Source organism: Schistocerca cancellata, chromosome 7 (assembly GCF_023864275.1).
Source record: "Schistocerca cancellata isolate TAMUIC-IGC-003103 chromosome 7, iqSchCanc2.1, whole genome shotgun sequence".
Classification (NCBI taxonomy): Eukaryota; Metazoa; Arthropoda; class Insecta; order Orthoptera; family Acrididae; genus Schistocerca; species Schistocerca cancellata.
The window spans coordinates 327307967-327320725 of NC_064632.1; positions in this window are offsets into that span (position 1 = coordinate 327307967).

A 12759-nucleotide genomic window follows, 5' to 3' on the forward strand; every position below is an offset into this window, starting at 1 on the left:
TATCTGACTATATAAAACTAATACTTGCTTGACTTCATATAATTTTGCGGTTCTCGAAATTTCAGTATCGTGACGTTTCGTCTTCATTTAATCAGATGATAGATGAGGTTCTCGATAGCTATGATGATAAAATATACATTAACATCAGAATAATACTAAAACAAAGGCGGCCAATTCCATCTTTCCACTCACGGAGACTGGAATTGAACAGTGACACTCTTCAGATTTAAAGTTATAAACGTGAAGGCCCAATTTTTGATTGGTGGTGAAGCACACCGCTGCTGCACTAAATATCTTCGCCTTGGAGCCTGGCAGAGTCGTGTGGATCGTTATTAAAATAATGTCGTAGCCACAGACACTTAACGAAACAGCAAAGGAGGTCTCTAAGAGTGGTTAGATCACTCCAAGTTGAAAGTTTTACGCCAAGCATATACTCGAAACATTGGAACCTCGATTGCCTCTCACCACATTCCAGTATCGTAATACTGGATCACAAACGGGCACAGCAGACTTTGCTTTAAAACTACACCTGACTTATAGCCTTAATAACATTCAGCAAGTATCGACAACTACATACATATTCCTCAAGCCACTGTACAACGCATGGCTTAGTGTATCTTGTGCCGTTGCTAGCCATTTCCTCTCTTGTTCCAGTTGTCAGAGGGGCAAGGGAAAAAAGACTATATGCCTCTGTAAGAGCCCTAATCTCTCTTACTTTCTCCTTATGGTCCTTCCGCGAGATCTATGTTGGAGGTAGTAGAGTCGTTCTGCCTTGTGTCGCAAATACTGTCTCTAAATTTCCTAAATAACGTTCTCGAAAACATGGAATTCTTCCCTCCAGTGGTTCTCGTCTAACCTCCCACAGTATTTGCGTAATACTTAAGTACTGGTGGAACCTGTCGGCAACAAATCGAACAGAACGCCTTTGAATTCCCTCGTCTTCCTCTGCTCTAACCTGAAGGTAATCCCAAGCATGCAGGTAATACTCAAGAGGGGGTCGTACAAGCAGAAAGTACACGGTCTCCTTTATGGGTACACTATACTTTCTCAGAACTCTCGTAAAACATCATAATCGTCCATTCGCCTTACCTATAACTGATCAGCTGTACTCGTTCCACCTCTTGGCGTTTAACAGCGTTATCCCTAGTATTTGACAGAGTTCACTGATACAAGCAATATACCATTAATACTGTATTCGAACGTTACAACGTTGTTTCTACTAGCCACCAATATAAACTTTTATTCTCCCTTAAAGAAATGTGTCATTCGTCTTACTAATCAGAAATTCTGACAGTCTCCCTGAATTTCCTCATAGAGGTTGGTCAAAATAAAACTGGCCCGGAAAATACTTCAGATAGGCAACCCAACATGCGTCAGCCTCCTCACTTGTAGAAAATGTAAGTTGGGTTGCCTACCAAAAGGAGACAAGTATTTTTCGGACTAGTTTTATTTTCACCAACCTCTAGTTATTCATCTACAACACTTTCTCGAATGCAACAGCGTCACTAATAAGCAGTCTCAGGTTTCCGGTCATCCTGACGCATCGTTTATGTATGTGGAGAACAGGAGTGGTCCTACCAAATAGCCCTGGGGCTCTCCCAAAGTTAGCCTCGTCTCTGATGAACGCTAGCCATCCAGGATAGCTTAGAGGCTTCTTTTCGTGTCGTCGTTGGCACTGTAGTCTTGTACCATGGGAAGCAAGGAGAAGTTGTTGCTTGGTGGCCGGTATCCTCTTTCTACAACATAGCTGTACACATGTGTTAACAGGGTTCTTTATTCATAAGAACAAAAAACTATTTGTCTTTGAGCAAGTTGTTGTGGTGCAAGCTCTTCTGTAGAAGTCCACGTTAGCTTCATTGCTGGTAAAGTACAAGTCCCAATATAAACACCATACTCTCGTACCCGGTGATGTGAACTGACAGACGCCAACTAGAATAGTAACTGAGCTGACTGTGACTGCGACTGACTCGTGTCTGTGACTGGATGACTGGGCTGACTGTCTGTGACTGACTGGGCCCTCCGGTCCACGGCGGTCGATAGGGCGTTGGCGGCGCATTCCTTGTGAGTCTGTCTTTGGCCTGTCTCCTGACAGGCGCACTTGCTCATGCACCTACTATTGATCTTCTTACAACCTCTTTGCCGACTGGTGTGCTGGCGACAGCTTATGCCAGTACACTTCTCTCACTAAAAAGTTGGCCTTGTGTTCAAAATTCATATAATGTCTGCACAAAACTACATATCTATCTCATCACCACTTAACATGTATTCTAGAAACTAGATTATTCACATTAGTAATGGCCTAACAACTTGCCTGCAAGTAGCCAGAATAGCTGTGGAGTGGTCATCTGTGCTCAGTGTCACATTAATTTAAGCCATTGGTGGGTCCATTACCAAGCTCTGTATTGGCTGGAGGGAATCTTCAGTACGTTATTTATGGAATCGAGGAGGCGAGATGAATCATTGACATTTTCGTTGCCCTGTATAAATCACTATAAAATAAAACTTTTATACGGGGGACAGTTAATGCTGAGGCTATTTTGTCATCATCGGTTGCAATCCGGTTTTAGCGTAGCGAAGATGGACATGTATTCAATGTGATGTATGGCAGATGATGATCACTGAAAGCCATGTGTCGTGACTCCACAGTGTTCTGGATATGTGCATGTGATCTTTCATAAAAGAATGAGGTTGCGTTGTTGTTAACGGACTGGACTTCTACTCTGGAGGATGGAGGCCCTTATCTCAATCCGGCCATCCTGGTTTGAGTTTTCTGTGATTCCCTTAAATTGCCCCAGGCGTTCGCTACGACGCTTCCTACTATAAGGGGCCCTCAAATGAGACAGATGGCAAAAAGTAAGGAAACGGTGTATTATTTAAAAAATAATCGCCATAATTGTTAAAACATTCATACCACTGTGAGACAATACAGTGCCTTCATGAAAAACGGTTGCAGTTGACTACAGAACCGTGATTGTAACTAAGCATCCACCTCTTCGCCCGAAGCAAATATATGGCCACAAATGTCTTCCCTCAGGGCTCAGAAAATATGGAAATGGATGATAGGATGGATAAGGAATGTACAAAGGATGTGTAAGGGCTTCCCAGCGGAACTTCTGCAGCGTATCGAAACGTCATCGACAACATTTGGGCAGGCATTTTTTTGGCATTTCGTTTCGACTATCTGCAGAAGATCCGCTTGGAGGCCCTTACACATTTTCCATACAGTCCCCATGTCTCCCCATGCGATTTCCATAGTTTTGGAGCCCTGAAGGAAGACATTCGTGGCCGTCGATTTGCGTCGGGCAAAAAGATGCACGCCTAGGTACAATCATGGTAACTTAGGCAACCGCAAACATTTTTCATGAAGATACTGACCATCTTGTCTTACGGTGGGATAAATATATTAAAAGCTGTGGCGAATACTTTTGAAATAATAAAGAGTTTACATCCTTTTTTCCCATCTGTCTAGTTTTCATTTGACTGCCCCTTATTTATAATAAGACCATAGCCGAATACCTGTCCCATGCTTGTCAGTCTAGTTCTTAAGTGAGTAAATGCTTGTATACTGTAAGAGCTTGCTGCATTTGCCTGCGAGGACTTCAGATTTTCTACTTGTAATCAAGTTGCTGTCTTCTATCTGTGATTATTTTCTTGATAAGTCCTGTCTGTGGAAATGCAAACCTTTGCGCACGTCGAATTTGACGATTCTCTTTCCGAATGTTCTTGAAAGGGAGTGAATGAAAAATTTAATGATAGCCTCTTTTGAGTTGGATAAAAAAACTTACTTGTTGGTCTTTTGACTGGTTTCAATCAGTTTCTTTTATGCCAACCTCTTCATCTCAAACTAGTTCTGTATTGATTAAAATTCTTCTGGGTATTATGCCGCGTCATTGCTAAAAACTAACAACAATAATAAACTAAAACCGACGTTTCGACAGTGACGCGGCATAATACCAAGAAGATTTTTAATCACTATGACACTTGCCGCGGAAGCCTACGTTCTTATATTAGTACTCTATTGTTTGTTGAATGTATTCCAGCATCTGCCCTCCATTACAGATTTTGCCCTCTACGGCTCACTCTAGTATCATGGGCGTTACTCCCTGATATCGTAGCACACATTCATCATTTCGGATCATATCAATCCACACAGATCTCTACATCCTTCTCTAACACCACGAAGCAAACTGTCGATTCTCTTCCTTTCTGGTTTTCTCGCAGTCTATGATTCACTTCCATGCAGTGCTATTCTCTTGACGTACTCCCCGAAGTTAAGGCCTAGGTTTGACGTCTTTTAGCGAGGAGTGCCCTCTTTACCTGTGCTGCCCTGTTTTTACGAGGGCGTGCTGAAAAGTAATGCCTCTGAAATTTTTACGTGAAAACTCTTACAGCCTTTTAAATAAAAAAGCCTTACAAGTTTTCACATAAAAATTCGTAGGCATTATTTTTCCGCACGCCCTCGCATATCCTCTTTTCTTTGTCCGTCATTTACTACCTTACTTCCAAGCTAACGGAATTCCTCCACTTCTTCTAGTACATGGTTGCCAATTTTGGTAAGTTTTATCGTTATATCAGTTCTGCTACTCCTAATTACTTTTGCCCTTCCTTTCTTAATTCTTTGTCCATATTCTTTGCTCACTATACCATTCAATCCATTCGACAGATCATATAAATCATCCTTTTTTCACGAAGGATGGGAATACCACAGGAGACTTACTGTTCTACAGCCTCTAATCCTCAAATAAATTTCCACTCCTTAACTTTTCTTTTAATTCCATCGCTGCTATTGCAATATACAGACAGCGGTATTACAGTTATGAAGAAATATTAACTGCCTTAAATGCAACTGATGTCTCGCCTTCCTCTTGCGTACCACCAATGTCAAGTTTGTTTGGAATTCCGCCCTCTGCGAGGGCACGGGCTTCTCGAGGGCTCGCTTCTGTGGGCTCGTAAGGCGGAATATACCGTCGGCCGGAGCCCGTGGCAACCTTGCCGACCTTTACCTGGGTGCTTCCCCTCCCATTTTATAGCGCACCCTTATAAACGTCTTCCTTACTGCGCCGTAAAGGGGATTATTTCCTTTTTCCTTATTCGTTGCTCTCCAGGGCCGGTGGCATGTGGCGTCTTGGTGGGCTCCCAGATGCCCGCCCCAGGTTGCGCGTTAAAGAAAAAACGGCGCTCCTGGTTAGCTAACGAGGAAAGAGCACTACTCCTGGGCGCTTACCGCTACCACCGAATCCGTGTTTGCTGATGTTATTTGCCGACATTTACATTCGCTCATTCCAGATCTTGTTTATCGTATTAGGGCCTTCAGACCCACGTTCGACTAGTATTTTACGCACCCGATACTTCTTTCATCACAATTTACTAAAATGATGATAATAGTTGCAATATTGTAAATAGTAATAAAGACGAGTACGGATACGAGGTGAGCTGGTTGAGGAGTAGAGGGAGTCCCAGTTCGGAGTACTCCTATTTGGGGAGGGGTTTTTCAGTTCTGGCACTTGCCTTACATCCACAGTAAACCTCCCTCAAAACCCTTGTCAAAACGGGGGATGGGGCACTTTTTTTTAATTACCCTACTGGCCATTAAAATTGCTACACCACGAAGATGACGTGCCACAGACGCGAAATTTAACCAACAGGAAGAAGATGCTGTGATATGCAAATGATTAGCTTTTCAGAACATTCACACAAGGCTGGCGCCGGTGGCGACACCTACAACGTGCTGACTTAAGGACAGTTTCCAACCAATTTCTCATACACAAACAGTAGTTCACCTGCGTTGCCTGGTGAAACGTTGTTGTGATGCCTCGTGTAAGCAGGAGAAATGCATACCATCACGTTTCCGACTTTGATAAAGGTCGGATTGTAGCCTATGGCGATTGCAGTTTATCGTATCGCGACATTGCTGCTCGCGTTGGTCGAGAATCAATGACTGTTAGGAGAATATGGAATCGGTAGGTTCAGCAGGGTAATACGAAACGCCGTGCTGGATCCCAACGGCCTCGTATCACTAGCAGTCGACATGACAGCCATCTTATCCGCATGGCTGTAACGGATCGTGCAGCCACGTCTCCATCCCTGAGTCAACAGATGGGGACGTTTGCAAGACAACAGCCATCTGCACGAACAGTTCGACGACGTTTGCAGCGGCATGGACTATGGCTGTGGTTACCCTTGTCGCTGCATCACAGACAGGAGCACCTGCCATGGTGTACTCAACGACTAACCTGGGTGCACGGATGACAGAACGTCATTTTTTCAGATGAATCCAGGATCTGTTTACAGCATCATGATGGTTGCATCCGTCTTTGGCGACATCGCGGTGAACGCACATTGGAAGCGTGTGTTCGTCATCGCCACACTGGCGTATCACCCGGCGTGATGGTATGGAGTGCCATTGGTTACACGTCTCGGTCACCTCTTGTTCGCATTGACGGCACTTTGAACAGTGGACGTTACATTTCAGATGTGTTACGACCTGTGGCTCTACCCTTCATTCGATCCCTGCAAATCCCTACATTTCAGCAGGATAATGCACGACCGCATGTTGCAGGTCCTGTAGGGACCTTTCTGGATACAGAAAATGTTCGACTGCTGCCCTGGCCAGCACATTCTCCAGATCTCTCAGCAATTGAAAACGTCTGGTCAGTGGTGGCCCAGCAACTGGGTCGTCACAATACGCCAGTCGCTACTCTAGCTGCATGGGCAGCTGTACCTGTACACGCCATCCAAGCTCTGTTTGACTCAATGCCCAGGCGTATCAAGGCCGTTATTACGGCCAGAGGTGGTTATTGTTGGTACTGATTTCTCAGGATCTATGCACCCAAATTGCGTGAAAATGTAATCACACGTCAGTTCTTGTATAATATAATTGTCCAATGAGTACACGTTTATGATCTGCATTTCTTCTTGATGTAGAAATTTTAATGGCCAATAGTGTAATTATGGGGCAATGTGTGCCAGTCCAAAAAATGAAAGCTTAGTGTGTGAATGTGTATTTGTGGACTTTAGTAATGTCAAATGGGATAAAATATTTGAAGTCTTGAAAAAAAAGCAGGAATTGACAGTAAATATCGAAGAAGAATATGGAACGTATACGGAGGTGAGAGTGCTGGTGTTTGTGGAACGATGAGACGGGTAGCAGTGCAGATACGAAAAGGTGACAGGCAAAATTTTGCATTATCAGCTGTTGTGGTAACCTACATGTACAAGAGGCATTTTGAAAAGTCAGAGTAAGCTCTTTAATACACAGCCAAGGAACAGATATTTTAAGATATGACAATGATACAGCTGCACTAGTGCAGAACATCTTACAGCCATTTTAATTAAAATCGATAATATTGTAGGGGAGCAATGTAATCAATACATATGATAAATGTAAGCGTGGTTTCTCAGTATATGCCAGTTTTAATTCCGAACCCATGCCCATATCCCCATGGCAGTTATACACTGAAGAGCCAAAGGAACTGGTATAGGAATGCGTATTCAAATACAAAGATATGTAAACAGGCAGAATACGGGGCTGCGGTCGGCAACACCTATATAGGACAACAAGTGTCTGGCGCAGTTGTTAGATAGGTTACTGCTTCTACAATAGCAGCTTATTAAGATTTTAGTGAGATTGAACCTTGTGTTATAGTCGGCGCACAGTATATCCAAGAAAGCTAAGAAGTGGGGATTTTCCCGTGCGACCATTTCACGAGTGTACCGGGAATATCAGGAATTCGGTATAACATCAAATCTCCGGCATCGTTGCGGCCAGAAAAAGATCCTGAAAGAACGGGACCAACGACGACTGAAGAGAATCGATCAACGTGACGGAAGTGCAACCCTTCCGCAAATTGCTGTAGATTCGATACAGTTCCCCACAGTCGTTTAATGAACAAAGTAAGAGCATATGGACTATCAGACCAATTGTGTGATTGGATTGAAGAGTTCCTAGATAACAGAACGCAGCATGTTATTCTCAATGGAGAGACGTCTTCCGAAGTAAGAGTGATTTCAGGTGTGCCGCAGGGGAGTGTCATAGGACCGTTGCTATTCACAATATACATAAATGACCTTGTGGTTGACATCGGAAGTTCACTGAGGCTTTTTGCAGATGATGCTGTGGTGTATCGAGAGGTTGTAACAATGGAAAATTGTACTGAAATGCAGGAGGATCTGCAGCGAATTGACGCATGGTGCAGGGAATGGCAACTGAATCTCAATGTAGACAAGTGTAATGTGCTGCGAATACATAGAAAGATAGATCCCTTATCTTTTAACTACAAAATAGCAGGTCAGCAACTGGAAGCAGTTAATTCCATAAATTATCTGGGAGTACGCATTAGGAGTGATTTAAAATGGAATGATCATATAAAGTTGATCGTCGGTAAAGCAGATGCCAGACTGAGATTCATTGGAAGAATCCTAAGGAAATGCAATCCGAAAACAAAGGAAGTAGGTTACAGTACGCTTGTTCGCCCACTGCTTGAATACTGCTCACCACTGTGGGATCCGTACCAGATAGGGTTGATAGAAGAGATAGAGAAGATCCAACGGAGAGCAGCGCGCTTCGTTACAGGATCATTTAGTTATCGCGAAAGCGTTACGGAGATGATAGATGAACTCCAATGGATGACTCTGCAGGAGAGACGCTCAGTAGCTCGGTACGGGCTTTTGTCAAAGTTTCGAGAACATACCTTCACCGAAGAGTCAAGCAGTATATTGCTCCCTCCTACGTATATCTCGCGAAGAGACCATGAAGATAAACTCGGAGAGATTAGAGCCCACACAGAAGCATACCGACAATCCTTCTTTCCACGAACAATACGACACTGGAATAGAAGGGAGAACCGATAGAGGTACTCAGGGTACCCTCCGCCACACACCGTCAGGTGGCTTGCGGAGTATGGATGTAGATGTAGATGTAGATTTCAGTGCTGGTCCATCAACAAGTGTCAGCGTGCGAACCGTTCAACGAATCATCATGGATATGGGCTTTCGGAGCCGAATGCTCAATCGTGTACCCTTGATGACTGAACGACACAAAACTTTACGCCTCGCCTAGGCCCGTCAACACTAACAATGGACTATTGATGACTGGAAACATGTCGCCTGGCCAGACGAGTCTCGTTGCAAATTCTATCGAGCAGATAGACGTGCACGGGTATGGAGACAACCTCAAGAATCCATGGGCCCTGCATGTGAGCAGGGGCCTGTTCAAGCTGGCGGAGGCACTGTAATGGTGTGGTGCATGAGCGATATGGGGGCCCTGACAGGCCTAGATACGATTCTGGCAGGTGACACATACTTCAGCATCCTGTCTGATCAGCTGCATCCATTCTTGTCCGTTTTGCTCCAGTGGAGCTGCATCCATTCTTGTCCACTTTGCTGCCATGAACAAATCCAGCAGGACAATGCGACACCCCACACGTGCAGAATTGCCAAAGAGTGGCTCCAGGTACACCTTTCTGAGTTTAAACACTTCCGCTGGCCACTAAACTCCCCAGATATGAACATTATTGAGCATATCTGGAATGCCTTGCAACGTACTGTTCGGAAGAGGTCTCCAACCGCCCGTACTCTTAACGGATTTATGAACAGCCCTGCAGGATTCATGGTGTGAGTTCCCTCCAGAACTACTTCAGACATTAATTCAGTCCAGGGCAGGGGTTGGGGTTCGAAGAATGTGTATGAAAAACGAGCATTGCACCATTGGACACCTAATGGGAAGTCAGTGAAGGTGGAAGCAGTGGGTACACGGCTGTGTCCGCTGCCGCGCGACTCCTCTCATCTTGCACGATCATTGCCGCTCCCATCATTTAAAAAAATTTTAAAAAAGATTTTCAGATTTTAACTACCGCTTTCACCAGATGACGGCATATTGGACGTGAATGGTGGGGAGTGGCTACAGGGAAACGTTCAACGTTACTGTGTTATAAATAGCGTATGTTGCCTGAGGATGCAACGATAAGTGGTGCGAAACCGGTCGCAGATTTAATAAAAATCATTCATACAGGCAGTGTGGAATTTTCTTTAGAAAAATTTCGAAGTTTGGCTGTGGTTGCCCGCCCTACAAAACAACAGATTACGGTACGCTGTTTCTCACTTACCAATAGCGTTATATTACACATCGCCATGTTACACGCTGCAGTTCAGGGCTCTCTAGCGTCAACGAAGCAATTAAAGTTGACCGAGTAGCATGCCCAACATGTAATATCTCAGATTTTATTGAGAACTGAAAAAATATTCGGAGGCATTATTTTTCAGCGCGCCCTCGTATTAACAGTTGCGGTGATTAATTTTGAAATAATAAATAGGTTAATTACTTCGTTCCAATTTTTTCGTTATCAATTGACTATCCTACAGGGTGTTACAAAAATGTACGGCCAAACTTTCAGGAAAGATTCCTCACACACAAAGAAAGAAAATATGTTATGTGAACATGTGTCTGGAAAAGCTTACTTTCCATGTTAGAGCTCATTTTATTACTTTTCTTCAAATCACATTAATCATGGAATGGAAACACACAGCAACAGAACGTACCAGCGTGACTTCAAACACTTTGTTACAGGAAATGTTCAAAATGTCCTCCGTTAGCGAGGAAACATGCATCCACCCCCCATCGCATGGAATCCCTGATGCGCTGATGCAGCCCTGGCGTATTGTATCACAGCTGTCCACAATACGAGCACGAAGAGTCTCTACATTTGGTACCGGGCTTGCGTAGACAAGAGCTTCCAAATGCCCTCATAAATGAAAGTATAGAGGGATGAGGTCAGGAGAGCGTGGAGGGCATGGAATTGGTCCGCCGCTACCAATTCATCGGTCACCGAATCTGTTGTTGAGAAGCGTACGAACACTTCGACTGAAATGTGCAGGGGCTCCATCGTGCATGAACCACATGTTGTGTCGTATTTGTAAAGGCACATATTCTAGCAGCACAGGTAGAGTATCCCGTATGAAATCATGATAAGGTGCTCCATTGAGCGTAGGTGGACGAAATTAAAATGAGCTCTAACATGGAAATTAAGCGTTTCCGGACACATGTGCACATAACATCTTTTCTTTATTTGTGTGTGAGGAATGTATCCTGAAAGTTTGGCCTTACCTTTTTGTAACACCCTGTATACACACACATCAAAAAAAGCTTTGCATCACCTCGGATTCGAGAGTTCCGGAACCCGTACAGAAATCTGGAATAGAGATCAACATAAACATCATTTCTACCCTTTTAATTGCTCATTAAAACCGCACACTGCATGTTGTACCACCATACAGCGAGACCTTGAGAGGTGGTGGGCCAGACTGCTGTACATACCGGTACCTCTAATACCCAGTAACACGTCCTCTTGCATTGATGCGTGCCTGTATTCGTCGTGGCATACTGTCCACAAGTTCATCAAGGCACTGTTGATCCAGATTGTCCACTCCTCAACGGCCTTTCGGCGTATATCCCTCAGAGTGGTTGGTGGTTCACGTCGTCCACAAAACAGCCCTTTTCAATCTATCCCAGGCATGCTCGATAGGTTTCATGTCTGGAGAACATGCTGGTCACTCTAGTCGAACGATGTCGTTACCCTGAAGGAAGTCATTCACAAGATGTGCACGATGGGAACGCGAATTGTCGTCCGTGAAGACGAATGCCTCGCCAATATGCTGCCGATATGGTCGCACTATCGGTCGGAGGATGGAATTCACATGTCGTACAGCCGTTACGGCGCCTTCCATGGCCACCAGCGACGTACGTCGGCCCCACATAACGCCACTCCGTAACAGCAGGGAACCTCCACCTTGCTGCACTCGCTGGACAGTGTGTCTAAGGCGTTTAGCCTGACCGGGTTGCCTCCAAACAAGTCTCCGACGATTGTCTGGTTGATGGCAAATGCGACACTCATGGGTGAAGAGAACGTGATGCCAATCTTGAGTGGCTCATTCGGCGTGTTGTTTGGCCCATCTGTACCACGCTGCATCGTGTCGCGGTTGCAAAGATAGACCTCACCATGGACGTCGGGAGTGAAGTTGCGCATCATGCAGCCTATTGCGCACAGTTTGAGTCGTAACAGGACGTCCTCTGGCTGCACGAAAATCATTATTCAAAAGGGTGGCGTTGCTATCAGGGTTCCTCCAAGCCATAATCCGTACGACGTAGGTAGTGGTCATCGACTGCAGTAGTAGCCCTTGGGCGCCCTGAGCGAGGCATGTCATCGACATTTCCTGTCTCTTTGTATCTCCTCCATGCCCGAACAACATCGCTTTGGTTCACTCCGAGACACCTGGACACTTCCCTTATTGAGAGCCCTTCCTGGCGCAAAGTAACAATGCGGACGCGATCGAACCGCAGTATTAACCGTCTAGGCATGGTTGAAATACAGACAACAAGAGCCGTGTACCTCCTTCGTCGTGGAATGACTGGAACTGATCGGCTGTCGGACCCCGTTAATCTAATAGGCGCTGCTCATGCATGGTTGTTTACATCTTTGGGCGGTTTTAGCGACATCTCCGAACAGTCAAAGGGACTATGTCTGTGATACAGTATCCACAGTCAACGTCTATCTTCAGGTGTTCTGGGAACCGGGGTGATGCAAAAGATTTTTTGATATATATAATTACCGCTTCGTTGATCTCTGGTAGTGATTTTTTGATGTATGAAATTGGACTTGTGTTTTGTTGTGAGATGTGTGTAGTAAAACATCGAATTTGCACATTGCACATTTTTATTTATAGACTGACATTTTTAACTGCTGTTCATTGGAATTCACAAGGCAA